The following is a 15,599-nucleotide window of genomic DNA, read 5'->3' as shown; positions in this document are numbered from 1 at the left end:
TGTATTTTCAAGGTTATTCGAGGGATAACACAATGCACTTTGAAAGAGTGTAATTTGAAAGATCAAGTTTTCAGGTGGGACTACTCATTGAATCACCACAGGGTAGTACCAAGTAGCAGTTCCTTTCCTACCGTGAGCATAGCTTCTTAACCTAGAAGTTGGGAGTGACATAGGTGCATTATTGTACCCACATAACGACAATTGATTCTCTATGTCTCACATCCCATATGTGTCTGACCTGATCAATGCTAATATGATGTTTCTCGCACTATTGGTAGGTTGCTCCAAAACCGGATTAGCTAAACCAACACTAGGGCAGATCAGCGATCGTACCCTCTTGTCCCTTAGAGACAAAGGGAGTAAGTCTACCCACCACCAACTCGTGAATTGATAACCATGTTCACAGTATTTATTAAGCGACAATATATATCTATGACTTTCATGAATAGGTCGTACTGGGTTAAGCCTAACTCAATCAGATATGTCATTAATGTGTAATTATGGCGATAGGTGATCAACTTAGGGGGTTGACTACTTGTCTACTTATCACACACGAGATACTAGTGAGGCATTCAGGGCAAGCAGGACAAGTATCGCCTCACAAGTACTAATTCTAGGTCCAAAGGCCTCACGTTCCACAGTCATGTCAGGTTTAACCAGATTTAGATTGATCACACAGGTGATCTCTTTGTAGTATTGGCTTGACAAATCTCACGCAAAATAGCTCATCAACATGAACAAGGATTAAGACTTGTCTAAGACAACAAAATTGTTGAAGTGCTGAAAATCAAACAAAGTTTGATACTTCGTGGCTTGTCCAATGCCTAAAAAATTAAATAGGAGGATTCGATGAGACAGTTTTCTTAAGGTATTTCTTAAGGAACAAGCAATTATGTCTTAAGTCTATAACCTTCAACCCTGAGTAAGTCATATACCGACTTTAGAAGGCTTCCTAAGCTTATAGGAATTTTGTATTATTATTAGAACTCGAGTTGAGAACATAATACAATATATCTTATTTTCCCCCTATTTTTCTAAACATTTATTCCTATTTAGAAAATTAGTTCCATATTTTATTCAACTTTAAAGAATTTTTTGGAATTAAAAAATTAATTGTGTATTTTTAATGTGCCTATTCTCAAAGCAGAAGTTAAAACTGATAAAAAAAATAAAGAAAACCTAATATTTTGAAGAAAAAAAGTTAGTTTGGGTTTTAGGCCAAAAGCCAGCCCATAGCCCAATAGGGCTCAAGCCCAACTATGGCCTTTTGGGCCCAACCTAAGTTGGTCCGTATGCCTTAACTCTGTTTCGCCCTTCGGATTGGATTGGATTGGATTGGCTTGCTAACGCTCAGCAACAATGGACCTCGGTCCCAACTTGGATTGGTCCATAGGGCCCAATCCAATTGACCCTGATCGGATCGGGTCGGCCGGCTAAAGGCCTAGCTCCCCATCATCTTAACTCCATCATCTTGACTAGTCCTCTCTCTCAACTCTCTCTCTCTCTCTCTCTAATATCTTATGAATTTCTAAATATCTTATTAAAAATATGCAAACCGAAATATTTCAGTAGGTTCTTATTTGGAACCGATTGTATTAGTCCAATTATTATAGTCAGTTTGTAACATGAACCGTTTGTAATGTATTATAGTCGGTTCTTATTATAAACCAGCTGTAATAGGCCATTGGTTCGACGACCAATTTCAGTCAGTCTGAGATATGGAACCAACTGTAATAGCTTTATTACGATCAATTCCAAAAATTGGATTGTAATTTGCCACTGAAAAATCATTCTTGTAGTAGTGATAGAGCATAATCCAATTGATCCCACACCGAGCCAGCCAGCTAAAGGCCTGGCTCCACGGCATTTTAACCCAACCATCTTAACCAATCTTTCGTCTCCCGTCTCTTGGTTTGTATGCAATGATGGGAGCAAACAAACACAATGAACCAAACAGAGTATTTCTGATAGTTTTCACTTAGGTTTAGATCCTGTTTGTTTAGACTTTTACCAGCTGTGGTTTTTTCAGAATCTGCTTCTAGTACATGCACATCCAGATTTGCTTCTGACTTATCAGATTTTTGTAGTAGTAAAGATTGTTTTTCTTTCTTAGAAATCACGACTAGAAGCTAGCAAAAACATGCTGGTTCTTTCAGCTTCTAGATTCTGAGAAGTATAAGTTTAAATAAATAGGACCTTAGTTAACAGTGAAAAGTAGTAAAGCTAAAGCATATTTAGCATTTTTTTTTTTGAAAAAAGTATTCAAGTATGAATCATTGGTCGTGGGAAAGGATCTTCAACTGCTGGTTTTGTGCAGCAACATGTGTGGATACAGTGCGGATTTCTGTCAAGGAATCTCCTAATGTTGATAACGGTGTCTCTCCATCACCACTCTTCACATAATGCTCATGATTTCCAGATGACAACAAATGTTCTCTTGTCCACTCGGCTGCCTTTCTCAGCAAAAATGTATCAATTGAGAGGGCATGAGCGCAGGCTTTCGCAAGGCTGCAAGACCATTGCGAACGCTTTGCTTCCTACTTGCTACGAGAAGGAATGCAGAATTGCGGTATGCTGCTGCTGCCACAGCTGCCTTCGTACTAACAGTCATCGCCTTATCAAGCAAACCTCTACCCTTTCTGGCTGTCTGAACTGTGTCACGGGCTGCAGAGCTAGTTCCCCTGCATTTGAGATGTGGAATTTGTTTTGATTTGCGTTTCGAGTGATACCGTCCCCTGCATTTGAACTGTGTCACTCAACGAAAATTGATGAGATTTTCTGAGCGAAACCGGGCGAGACGGGCGGCGCTGCCGCCGTCCGGTCATCTCCTCGATGTAAACTAGCTGAAGGCTACGTCGCCAACGCAGTTTTCCAAGGGGCCTGATGCGAGCTTGTTTGCCGTTCTGCGGATGGCTAAATTGAAATCTGATGGGTTTCAACCTATAATTGAGACGGGTCTTAGAGCATCTCTAAGAGATATCTAATATAATTTTCTATAATTATCTTTAGAGATTTTGAGACTAAAATACCTCTTCACCAGCTTTCCTATCTTGTTCCTAATTTTTAGCAATTCCTAAAAACCCCCTCCATCCTAGCTATTTTTTGGGAGCAGCTCTCCTTCCCTATCCGCCCGGTCCTATCGCTCGCAAGCTATAGGAAAAAAGCGCGGTCAAATCCGCCGGTGACCGCTGGTGCGCGTTAATGTTAGCTCTGGAAGCTAATCAAAGACGGTTTCGTTCTTATTTCCCGTGCTATACTGTCATCCTCGGGAACACTGTTGCTGCCAGAGAGTACGCAAGCTGTCTCGATCCCCAGCCCAAATTGAATCCGCCTGCCATGGCTGCTGGGCCGGAAAGGGAGGCGGTGAGGCTCCTGCCGGTTTCTCCTGTATTCGGACGCCGAAGAAATGGGCGGCGACCGTCGGAGACCTGGTCGTGAGCAAACTGCTAGGTCTGACAACATGCCTTGCGGTGCTCCAAGAGGACCTAGCGGCAATCGAGAAGACGACGACCATGGCCGCAGATCTCACGCCCTGACTGCTTCAGATCAGGGACGCGGCCCACCGCCTCTACGACATCCTTGACGAACTCGAGTACGACTGGCTCAACGTTCGCCTAGCCGAGGACTTAGAGGTCAGGCACACGGCGGCGCAGGACTTGAAGGAGCTCACCAGGCTGAGCAGGAAGGAGATGAGCTGACGGATGGGGTACATTCGTCGATGAGATATGAGAGGGAGCCGTTAGAATATAAGGATTAGAGTACATGTAGTCCGTTAGAGAGTATAGTAATATAGAGAAGAAATCTTTTAGGTATGGCTTTTTATATGAGAATATAGTAAATAAGGTTTAGGAGTCTCTAAAGATACTTTAAATAACATATAATTGAGATTCATTATGTAAATAGCAAAAGCAAAACATGTGAAATTTAAAGTATAAAAAAATTTGCCCCCATGCAGGATCGAACTACAGACCTTCAGTTTACAAGACTGACGCTCTACCACTGAGCTATAGGGGCAGTACTTGTTTACTGTGTAAGAAGATAATTTATTTTATGAAGTAAATTACAAGTACCAGTCAGTAAATTATAGGGCCGAGGTGTACCGATTAACCGAGCTTTCCATGCCACGATCAAATGAAATGCTTTGGAAACAAATAGAGATATCAAAGTTCACGGCCTTGCACACGCAGGAAATAACAGGAACGAAAGTTAACAAGGTTCCAGGTGGTGGTGATAGTTTTCAGTAGATAAATACGGAAGCATCAAAGAATCGCTCGGTTCAATTTACACCCACAAGACGAGTGTTTCCCACGTATTTCGTCTGCTGCCAGGTATATAAGATTGCCTGTTCAACCATTCGTAGAAAACTGCTCCCTGCAAGGGTAACTAAGACTTTAACTTTGTTGCAGCCTGGTGTTTCAAATATTTTAACCCAGGCAATATGAACATCCAGCAGGTCAAGCAAAGGTTATTTTAAAGTGATAATAGTATAATTTACAAGAATCATATATTACAAAACGCTAGAAGTAAACAAAGGAAAGTAGTCATGTGCACAATGAAGAGTTTATTCCACATCTTCCTCCTTGTGAACAACAAGCTCGCCTTCAGTGACTTCGCATGCATGGCTTGATGGGCACAGCCAAGTAGCTACCTGCTTGCGCATTTTTCTTACAACAAATGCCTCGGTTTCTTCGCATATTGTGACCACAGTCCCTTTCCGCCCGAGACGTCCACTTCTTCCAGCTCTGTGGGCGTAATGTGTAGAGTCGGTTGGAAGATCCAGATTAACCACAAGGTCACATTCTGGCACATCCAGTCCTCTGGCAGACAACTCATTCGTAACTAGAACCCTGAATTCACCATCCTTGAACTTTTTCAAGACTGCAGACCTTGCTAGCTTTCCAAGATCACCATGTAGCTCAGTAGCTTTGATCCCACGGGCCTCCAACTTAAATACAAGAGCTGATCGACTTTATCCAGTACAAGAAAGCGGCAGCCATGGGTGTGTAGCTTACCTGCTGCTGAAATTTCAGAAACACGGCTAGGTGTTCCAACAACAATAATTGTCTTGTTCTTCTTTAATGCTTCTTCTTGCCTGGAACGATTAGCACCGCCAACAAGTTGCTGGACAAGTTTCTTATCATTAGGACCCAAAATCTTCTCCGCTTCTCTCACAATCTGCATTCCTAATTCCCTGGAAGGAGCAACAATAACTGCTTCTACACATGATCTTTTTCTCAGAATCATCTTGTTCCATAGGTCCCTTCAGGGGGGCGATTTCAGAAAGAATTGGGAGAAGGTAAGCAAGTGTTTTCCCTGAGCCAGTATACAATTGGATCACCACATCACGCCTTTGAGCTATTATAGGAGTACCAGCGGATTGGACCTCAGTTGGAGCAGTCAGGCCTTCCTTGTTCAACCGATCAATAAGCAAAGGCGGCAAACCAAGCTCTTCAAATGACTTTGCAGAAACCAGAGCCTTTATCACAGCTGACTTCGGTAAGGCACTCTTGGCTGGTTTGACATTAAGAGAAGAAACCTTCGGTTTCACATTGATGGAAGACACTCTTGAACTTGATTTCGAACCACCAACGAGCAAAGCAACGGAAGCGCTGGGAAGCGTATCCTCTGCCTTTCCGCCTGCTAAGGCAAACTTTGCCTTACTCAGTCCAAGCCGCCCATCTTGGAACCAACGGCGGCCACGCGAGAACGCAGTTTTTCCTCCACTCCCAAATGCATTGCCGTCAAACTCCGTTTGAGTTTTGAGGTGCGTTGGGTGATTCAAATAGAAGAAGATCATCGATTTCACGAGAACTTTGTTGAGACGTCTATTCACCTCTCTCTGATCGCCAATCTCGTTTCTACCATTTGTTTGTCAAAACGTGGAGCAATACTTGCACTCTTAAAATAGAGTTCTTCAGCACCAGTTTTCAGTTAAAACAGAGCACCATCAAACTGCAAGGATTTGGCGGCAATGCATTTGGGAGTGGTGGAGGAAAGACTGCGTTCTCGCGTGGCCGCCGTTGGTTCCAAGATGGGCGGCTTGGATTGAGTAAGACAAAGTTTGCCTTAGCAGGCGGAAAGGCAGAGGATACGCTTCCAAAGTGCTGACGTACCGTTGCTATGGGCGACGTATGCGGAAGGCGGAAGGCAGAAGGCAGAAACCGAGACCGAGAGTGCCGCCAATATAGGATATAAATAGGATAATACGCTTGGTGGAGAAGAGCGCCCTGACCTTTACATTGGCTACAAACAAGCTAACGTGTCTAAGTATTCCTCTAGTAAAAAATGCTTGATGTTTCAAAAAATATTATGTTAAACTTTTAAAATATTTATCTAAAAAATATAGAAATTATATGTATAGGTTTTTTATCACTATTTTTTCGACGGCTCATTGGGGAAGGGTGATGGAGGCCGCAAGAGGTAGGAGAAAGCCAATATGAAGAGGTTGGCTGCATTCATTAGAGAGGGTGGCAGCTGCCGGAAGTGAGGAGGCGGTCGGCGGAGGGGTCTAGCAGGTGGAGGCCGACGTCCTTTGCTTGTGTGTGCGAGTGGGCAGAGGTGATTGAGGGAAAAGGCTGAAAGATAGGGATGAGGTTTAGGGGACAGAGTTGAGGATTTTTAGAATTGGATCTATCTATCAGGGAGATCAAAATTGATAAAATATAGTGAATGGGGTTACAGGTGGAGATTACTCGTCCCCTACCCGTTAACCCATCATCCGGCAAAGTTTTTCTCCCATCACTACTTAGAGATATAAGTTATGTATTTTTTAGTCATTAGATCGATTTAAAACTAAAAAATAAAATAAATATTCACTCTCACCTAATTAAACTAAAAAATAACAAAAAAATAACAAAAAACTATCAATTAGAAACCCACTTACATCTCTAATCGTCACCCACCACATCTGGAAACGAGCCGCTTTTATCGCACCAATTCGTCCAAGCGGTGTTAGCATGAGGCAACAAACCCAACACCACAACAACGCACCAAACAAAGATCCGAAAGCGACCCAGAGGAAAACAGACTGAGATCCATTTCCTTCCCTGTCCTGAAATGCTGCATCCGTTATCTGGTCACAGCACCCCGCATCGATAGCCACAAGAAGTTTACAGTTAGACTGCAGACTTTGCAACGATGCGTCTGTCATTTTCAAGCACCAGTTCATTCTTAGGATCCTTAAGCTGCTGGCTTCACCAAGAACAAGAGCCTCCAGGTTATGGCAGAACATAGATAATGAATAGATGGACTGATCTCCCACTTTGCTGCAGTCTAACAGCTTTAATGACACCAAGAATGATGAAGAAACCTCGGCGATTTTACAGACTCCAGGATCACCAACTTTATTGCATTTACTTATGTCTAGTGATTTTTTTTCCAAAATAGGTTATTCCCGAATTTCATTACTTAGAAGCAACAAAATTACAATCTACCTCAACATTCGAACCTACACATTTACAAGACAGAAGCTAGAGCAGAGATACCAGCATCTGGTATGCTGCTACATCCTGCAGCTCCAAGCTCTTCCAGTTGTAAACAGCTCTTTGATAGAGCAAGAAATAAATTATCAGTTATTAATCTGCAACCTGTAATGTGCAGTTGCCTCAATTTTTGGCATCTCAGTGCAACCGCCTTCAAACCTTTGTCACTCAGCTTTATGCAGCGCAAAACATCAAGGGACTGTAGAGATGGCAATCCATCTCCCAATTTGGCCACTCCAACATCAGAGATACCAATGAGACACATGAACAGTGCAACTGTAATGCTCAAAGATTATTTAAAGAAATAGCAGGAAATTTTCACATAAACTAACAATAGAAGTTCCAAGCATAGTCATCATACAGCTATGGGTATGCAAGTTGTCAAACACAATGCGGAAACATAAATTACAGGTCACAGGATGCATTTCTTAAACTAACTTTTAGGTTCACAAATATATCACTAAAAGCAAACACAACAATTCATGATTAACTAGAAGTTCGGTGCAGCATTGCCACGCCTGATGGCCCGTGGCCACACCGGGTGCCCTACAGTTGCCGTATTCTGTTGATATTAGTCGGACTAGTAAGATCTTGAGTTCATGCATTGGGTCTTCCATCAGTATATAAAGTAAAAAATTTATTTCGAAACGGATATGCAAGCTGTGTGGCCCTAGGGCTGAGAAAGCATGGGAAGTGGCATGACATAACTAAAGTATACAGTGATCGAACACGAATAACTAAATAGTAAAGGCATATTCATACGTTTCAAACACATCGATAACTAGCCTTCAGAAACTACATGTATCAAATATACGCTTGCCATGTCTATGGTCACAGATTCTCTTGGAACCTTTGACTCATGCGCCCCTGACAGCGTGGCAATGTAGTATCAAAGTAGTGCAGTGCTCATTTTGGTTTTGGTTTTATGTTGCGTTCCAAACAGGTAACTTTGCACATATTCGTTGACCATGCATTATTACAGGGCTATGCAGAATGATTCATATTCTCTGTTGTGGATATAGAACATGCACCATTATACAAAAAGAATCAAATAAGAAGTATTGCTACAGAAGATATTAACAGGTGCATGTATCTAGTTCTATCATTTGCATGTCTCCAGTTCTATCATTTGCATCGCTCAATGAATATATCTTCTTTGGTTTGGTAGCCATCTCTGTTTCTTTAAGATCCAGCTTCATATAGCACTTCATTTTGCAGATACGTCTTTTTCATTCTTCAATTTTTTCATTCTTCAGATACGTCTTTTCATTCTCAAGGCTGAGGAGACGGAGGTGGAGGCAGGGGTGGGCGAAGCGGCCGTCGGGCCGAGGGGATCGATTTGAGGAGTTGGAGGGCGTTGGAATAGGGGAGGACCAATTGCAAAGGTCTGTGATTATACTTTTCTCAAAGGACCTGGACGCAAATGTCCGAGGAGGAGATCCAACGGACAGTATTTCAAGTTGGAGAGACCGGACGGCTCAAGTTTTGAAGATGACGTGGATGGTGTCTTTGCAAAAAGAACCAGCATCTTTTACTATATATAGATTATACACCTAAAGCCACCAAAATGGCACTGCAACTTCAGTTCACAGTTGCATTAGTGCACCAAAACGAAGATCCACAACCTTCCGAGACAATCATAACTTTACAGGATAACAAATTAGAAAAAATGTTGGAGACTTGGAGATCATCGAAGGAGAACATAACCTGGGTAAGAAAACTATTTACCCATGGTATGGCAGAGTTATTAGCTTTACCTAGCCAAACTAAACAAATGGAATCAAAGTCGTAAAAAAAAAGGTGAGCATCAGAACAATAAAAGCTAAGGAGAAATATTTGAGAACTGTACTGAAGGGTCATTATAATAAGAAAAATGTTGCACATAAATTTTCATTTTTTTATAAACAAGTCCCTTTTAACGTTACTGAAAAAGAAAACACGCCCTAATTTCTAAAAAAGGTTCATTTCTGGAGATAAGTTAGTAAGGGTTTATTTTTATAATGCTGTTAAAAAGTTTTAGTCAATAAAAGGTTATAACTTGATCTCTAAGCTGTAAAGTAGTACAAATAGGATTCCCCTTCACAAAGACCAGAAAGTTCTTTCACAAACAGGGAGTGGAACATTTCATAGATTGAAATGTGAACTCGAAATAGCATAATTAGGACTACAATATACTACTGGCGTATTTGGTTACCTGCATTAGGGGTATTTTAATTTTGTTTGTGCGTATATTCACGGAGAAGGTTATTTGATTGTCTGTATATATTGTTCCTTCATGCATCCGTGGATGCAATTATACGGTTGGAGTCTAGCTCAGTGGATACATCTGAATCGAGTTTCTATACGAAGCATGACCCGATAGATATATTGTACCTGCTTTATTGCTACAAGGAGTCTACTCGTTAATTTTAGATACAAAATTACTGCACACGTCCATACGAAACATGGCCCGATAGATATATTGTACCTGCTTTATTGCTACAAGGAGTCTACTCGTTAGTTTTAGATACAAAATTACTGCACACGTCCATACAACTATACAAACACCTTCAAATATGCATAGTATTCATAAGTCTACGGTCACTGTATCTATTCATACAGATAATCAAACATGTTCAGATATAAACTGCAGCTTAAAAAATCTATATAGATAATCAAACATACTCTGCAAGTATCTGATGCTACGTGAGGCAAACATCTTCGAATAGAATAGAATCAGTTTCTCAATGTGTACTATAAAGCACTCACAAAATTGTCATGTCCACCTAATATCCTCCACTAAAAGCGACTGAGAGAGGTCGAGCTCGAGGACACCCGTGAAGCGCACGGCGAGGCGACGCAGCATATCCGGGCCGGCGTGAGCGCGCAGGTGCCCAAGGACGGAGATGGGATTAGGCCATCTTTAACCATATTTTCTTCATTTCGTTTCCTTCTCGATTTCTTTCCCCGTTCTCATTCCTTTTATTTTCTCTTATCTCCAATAGCTTCCCTTTGAGGAGAATCGCGAAAGGAATGACTCTGAGAATCCCGTCGTGAAGTAAACCGTGAAGGGAAATCATTGGAACGCTGAAAGGAATGAAAATCCCTTCACGACAGGATTTTTGTTCCCGAAGGGAATCTGTTGGACTCAGCCTTAGATGATAGGAGTCTAGAGAGGTAAATTTGAATTTGTTTTAGAAGCTATTAAATTGATCTTTATAATAAAGTATAATTTTCTCTTAATATTAGTTAATATATTTTTCTATCTTTTTAGAAAAATAATAAAAGTGTTCTGACGAGTCAATATTCTATAATCAGTTTAAAACATATTTTTTATTCATATACAAATTTATTTATAGTAACAAATGTATGATCTTTTCTATAATAGATAATGATATTTATCTATTTAACCTCTCGATATTATTTTTCTAATTTGATATCGAATTACTGTAGAAATTAAAAAAACATCTATAACTAAGTCTGTATACTAATTAGTTTATATATCAATTAGCTCTTAAGTTATTTAGTTTTTATATATTATTAATTATATATATACACTGTGGAACAACTTAAGCACAAGGGGCTGGCCCCTGGCCGCCCCTGCAGCGCCGCCGCTCGGAGTTCTGGATATATATACACGAGCCCGAACGCGTGGCGCTCCGCCTCAGGCCCTGCGCGGAGCTCATTGTCGGTGAGCGCCTCGTTGATGAGGGCGCTGCCGCCGCCGACGGTGGCGTCGACATGGCTGGAGTTAGGAGGTACCTCTTTTTCTCCTATATTCTCGTGAAGCTGAAGAGGTTACGCTGTAGCTATGGAGAGTGAAAGACCGCTACTTCATCGTGGGACAACAAAAATGTCAGGCCATCAAGCGTGAGTGTCCAGGACGGCTCACAAGATCCTCCATGTAAAGACGCGGCCTAACATGCAGAGAGAAATCTTCTAGAAGGTCCAATAAAAAAATTTATTAAAGCTGGGTACTGTGAAGTCTAGAACAGCCGAACTTCCAAGTCAAATCTGGAGTCCTAAACGTGCTCAAATACCCAAACTTAAAATACCAAAGTTATAGACCTATTATAGACTTGCAATATCTAAGTGTATTTATCTTCTTTCAGCGTTATCATCACCATCGGTCGTGGAGAGAATAGTCAAGTTCCTCCTCGACAAAGCCTTGGCAAATAATTGAGAAGATGCTTCAATAGTCCTATGTGATCTGCCTCTCGAAGTATGGGCGGCAAAAATTTAGGTAATTTTTTTGAGCTTTTGGCAAAATAGAAAAGATATAGTTTTTCTTGAGTTTCAGATGTGTCTTGTACGCAGAGATGTGAATGCGGCTACTGGCTTAGTATGTTCAACGGAAATGCTCCCCTTCAATGTTCAATGAATTGGACGCACGACCCTTTCAGTCTACAGTATTATTAGCCTGATCTAAAAATATTTTTTATATATAATATTTTAGACGTTTAAATTTAATGTTTTAGATGTTATGAAAATTTGTTGCCGTAGTTATTTTCATATGTTGTATCTAGAAATCTCTTGCGTATAGATTCGGATCTGAAAAAATTATCTATTTGAGTTAATTCCTATATCTCTAATATTTCGGATGTTTAAATTTAATGTTTCAGATGTTATGAAAATTTGTTGCAGAAGTTCGTCGAGAATGTTGCATCCTAGAATCTCTTATGTACAGATCCGGACAAAAAAATTATCCATTCGAGTTAATTCTTATATTTTCGCATCTCCAATGTTTCAAACGTTCAAATTGAATATTTCAGACGTTATAGAATTTTATTGCAGAAGTTATTTTCGTATGTTGCATCTCGAAATATAGGTATTAACTCAAATAGATAAAAAAAATTTCCGAATCTGTGTGTTTTTTTTTGTATTTTTTTATATTGCGAACGTTAATTTCAAATGTTGCAAACATTAATCTTCAATGTTACGATAATAGTTATGTCGTCCGATATATCGGACCTCCGGGCACTAGCTTTGCCAGTATGCTCAAGCCACGCCTCTCTGAGTAAGCAACGTGGTCGGAGAATGCTCTGTTTTTTCTCTGTACATACTTACTGGAAGACCTTAATCCTGCTACACCGAATAAAATCAAAGATTTATTTGTAAAAGAGTATATAAAATAGAGGGAAAAAGGCAGCTTGATTTTACCATCCAATATTGTTTCGTTCTATCTGTTTGTGCCCTCTCATCATTTGCGCCGATGCATCCAAATATAAAGTATCGTGAGGAGGCCTTGATTACGAACACATACTAGGAGCTAGGAGTTCTGTTTCTTTCCTTTATACTTGTAGAGCTGAGAAGGAAGCCACGAAAAATACTATTTTCTTAGTGGTGCTGAACCCCTGTCTCACACAAACGTATATATTTACGGGGTTTCTCTGTAATTTATTTAATTTTCACTCGATGCATGGAACCATTGTATCCGGATCGAACAGTTGTTGTCAACGCTCTCTCTCTCTCTGTATCTCCCTCCCTCTTGCCCTCGCACCTTGGGCGCGTTGATGGTGCCACTCGGTCGACCTCCTCACCGGCACGTCCTCTTGGTGATTCTGAAAAAATAAAATTGAAATATGTCTTAATTTATATAGATAAGTGATCGATAAGTTTATCGATTTGATTTGTTATCGATTTGATTTGTTAAGTTTTGGATTGTTTAAGTTTGGTTTGAGTATTTCGATTATTGACTAATTGGAGTTAGAGTTAGAGAAATATATTTACTTGTCTCATGGTATGCAGGCGATGGATGTAACTTAGAGGTCGACGACAGGTAATCGGGGCTAAGCGGGTGCTTGGTGTCAGATGATCAAGGAGGCTGGGTAGAGTCAAGAGTAATCCTAGTTGTACATATGGAGGTCAAGCAAAGTTTGAAACGGATGATGAATACGATGTGTTGACAAAGTCAAGTGGAAGGGGTGATTGTACAAGTGACAAGGAGGTTTGAGGAATCGGAAACGGGAGAGACTTGCTGGCAGTTAGGATCGTAAGACGGAGTACACGTATCGGCATCAGAATACTTGCTTAAGGTGTAAGCAAGTGGCAAGTTACGCTTTGAGAAGTGTAAAGACGGTTTTACGATTGGACCTCAAAAACATGGGAGGATTGGAGGAGTATGTGGCACCATTGTGAAGCTTACGTCGAGGCGAAGCTAACTCGTAAAGACATCACGACCGTTCGATGTATAGAGCAAGAAATAGATCAAATTATCTTAGTGGTAGGTACGAGTGTACTATAAAAAACAGTATTTTGGCAACAAGCTAGGAAATTTAGGGGTTAAGTTTTCTAGATCTATAAATAGAGGGGTAGAGTTATGAGAGAGTTTGGATCAGCCACTTGTGTTACCTATTTGAGAGTGTAGTGCTAGTATTTTAGAGGAGAGAAAGATAAGTGTTTATCCTATGTAATATGTGAGAATTTTTGAGGGAAAAATTATTGTAATCTGTCTAAAATAGGGCTGACATCTTTGAGTAATAAAGTTAATATTTTTTCATATGCTTGAATTCCCCTCATTCTATTTTATATCTATTGGTTTCATTGCAAGTTTGTAAGTTTTTCATTTTCGATTTGATTTTTTTCTTCTTTTTGAGCTGCAGTTTTTTTCACCTTTGTGAAGTAATTCTTCTTGTTGCTAGAGGCATAAATATTCATATACTCCTGTATTTAAGAGGGTCTTGAATCCCTTTATCTTTAAAACACCAACTTAGAGAGTTGCTTCTTTCGGTTACTGTCTTTTTGCTTTATTATTAATCTAAGTTTCAAGCTTTTGTGTATAAAGAGAGATGAAATAGTCTTGAATAGAACCTATAGTTCATATTCTATATGTAGAGTCATGTTGCTTTAGAACTTTCTTTCTCACTTTGTCTCTCTAAAGTTTATGCTTCCGTTTGTACCTTTTCTAGGGAGGTTGGGTGAATAAAGAGTAGGTTATCTATTTGCAAAAAAATTTGTAAGACATCTATTCACCCCCCTCTAGTCACCTATCTCAGTCCTACAGATTCTCCACCATGAATTTGCCTAGATTGGCCCTTCTCTCTCTTGAGTCAACCCCACAGCTAGCTAGGATTAAACCCTAGCATTTTTGGCACACGCATGTCTGCAAATTGCACAGCAACATACAGTACAAACTCTGTAGGATCGAACAAAGAAATTTTTGGCACAAGCAGGTTGTGTATGTAAGACGATGGTGAATTGAGCACACGCGCTTCTCTCCCCGAACCTCCTCGACTGTGGTGGAGCTCGGCCTTAGGGCCTTGCTATATTGCGGCACCAGTGATGGCTCAGCTATCTCAACGACGATGACGAGACGGTGAGGACTCGGCCATGTGTCACTCCGACAACCATGGTGGTCGTCAGCCATGCCTTTGTTATACTCTAACATGAGATTAATCTAGATGCTAATCTAGCCCCAAACTAGCTTAATTGCACTAAAATGATGCACATGCTAATCTAGATGCCTTTGTTATGCTTGGTGATGCTGGTGATGTGATGATGTACTCGATGATGCTTGCATGATCTTAGGTGAAATCACGTTAGATTGATGTTTGATTCTTAATTTAGCTAAGAGTAACTATTACATGTTACTTGCCATGAAGATCATGTTGAACTATGCAATAATATGTCATGCACTTGTTAAATTGACAACTAGTTGTGATCATTATGTTGACCTATACATGCTAGTTGCTCACGACCAACCTAGTTCAGTTTTAGTGATGTTTTATCTATAGCATTGTGAGATGACTTGATCTATATGATGCACTTCAACTCTTAAGCATGCTAGTTAGATTAAGCAACTCTTATGCATGCTGGTACAAGCACTTTACTGCACATACACTTGTGTTTGTTCATCGACTCTCTTAGGTCTATCATGATTGCCACTCTCATTCTTGAACTCACCTCACAAAGGAAGTAGAAGTAAGAATAGAAGTGGATGCTAGATGATGTTATGCTCCCTTCAATCCCTTCCATTCCTTGCTCCCTTCAATCCCTTCCGTTCCTTGCTTCCTTCATGGCATGATCATTAGCGTGTTAACCGTGAGCTTAGGAAGAAAGAGAGAAGAGATGGGAGGGTATAGCTCACCCTTGCCTCCATCGAATGAGGATGGTGGTTGGCCAAGGTGGCCTCCCTTCATA

At 40.5% G+C, this 15,599-nt stretch overlaps 1 non-coding gene and 2 pseudogenes across 1 annotated transcript; all 3 read right to left on the bottom strand.

Moving 5' to 3' along the window:
* Positions 1–3,942: 3,942 nt before the first annotated feature.
* Positions 3,943–4,014, bottom strand: TRNAT-UGU (transfer RNA threonine (anticodon UGU)). The gene has a single exon. It is a non-coding gene; the product is annotated as a tRNA-Thr (tRNA).
* Positions 4,015–4,561: 547 nt separating this feature from the next.
* LOC133930875 (DEAD-box ATP-dependent RNA helicase 47A-like) lies at positions 4,562–5,797 on the bottom strand (annotated as a pseudogene).
* A 661-nt stretch (positions 5,798–6,458) lies between these two features.
* On the bottom strand, positions 6,459–11,364 carry LOC133930868 (F-box/LRR-repeat protein 4-like; annotated as a pseudogene).
* Between the last annotated feature and the right edge of the window lie 4,235 nt (positions 11,365–15,599).

This window comes from Phragmites australis, chromosome 1, assembly GCF_958298935.1.
Source record: "Phragmites australis chromosome 1, lpPhrAust1.1, whole genome shotgun sequence".
Taxonomy (NCBI): domain Eukaryota; kingdom Viridiplantae; phylum Streptophyta; class Magnoliopsida; order Poales; family Poaceae; genus Phragmites; species Phragmites australis.
The sequence above is the reverse complement of the archived record's forward strand: the minus strand, read 5'-3'. Positions and strand labels throughout refer to the sequence as shown.